This window comes from Penaeus monodon, chromosome 24 (assembly GCF_015228065.2).
Source record: "Penaeus monodon isolate SGIC_2016 chromosome 24, NSTDA_Pmon_1, whole genome shotgun sequence".
Lineage (NCBI taxonomy): Eukaryota > Metazoa > Arthropoda > Malacostraca > Decapoda > Penaeidae > Penaeus > Penaeus monodon.
Window position 1 is genome coordinate 6611933 of NC_051409.1, and position 672 is coordinate 6612604.

The window sequence follows — 672 nt, forward strand, 5'->3', positions numbered from 1 at the left end:
GACTATATGTGCGTAAACACAATCAGTATATTGATTGTATACATATAAGACCCTGTATATCTGTAAATATACATTTGTCATTGTATAAAGATGGTATAGCTTAGAAGCAATCAGGTCCTGGGTTCTTGGCAGGTCTCCATTTTACAATCTCTAAAAAAGTGTCGGTAGCCGCATATGCGAACGGTTTTTTCCCCATAAGTCATAATCTGAAATAATCATTATTGAATTGCATTTAGTGCATGTGTATTTGCAAGAAAGCAAACGCGGACGAAATGAGAAAGGAAAACAAAACTGCCTTTTCAGGCAGACGCTAAGGTACATTAGGCGATCGAATCGGCTTAATCACCTGATGAGGAGTCAAGTTAAGACTCGAAATGTCACGATCAATTATAATTTCTGATTGTTTTATTTCTAGTCTATGCACTCATTTCTCCGTTTTTTATATAATTCCTAAGACATTCCTTTTCACAGGCTGTTTCTCATGGAGCAATGACGCCAATCTTCTGAATATAACTATAGCGGCTTTCTATTCTCCTTGTGTAACTAGGCAATGGAAGTGCGATCAGCCTGTATTGCAGGATTAATGTGCAACTTTTCCAGAAACTGAATGGGCGAGGAAGTTTTGCATGTGGTGTTGATCTCTGAATAGTTTGCTGCACGCTTCTGAGATGC

General features: G+C 38.2%; 1 long non-coding RNA gene across 2 annotated transcripts in view; it reads right to left on the reverse strand.

The window, feature by feature from the left end:
* LOC119588525 overlaps window positions 1–672 on the reverse strand; it is a 13063-nt gene that overhangs the window by 1760 nt on the left and 10631 nt on the right. The gene's annotated exons all lie outside the window — the stretch shown is intronic.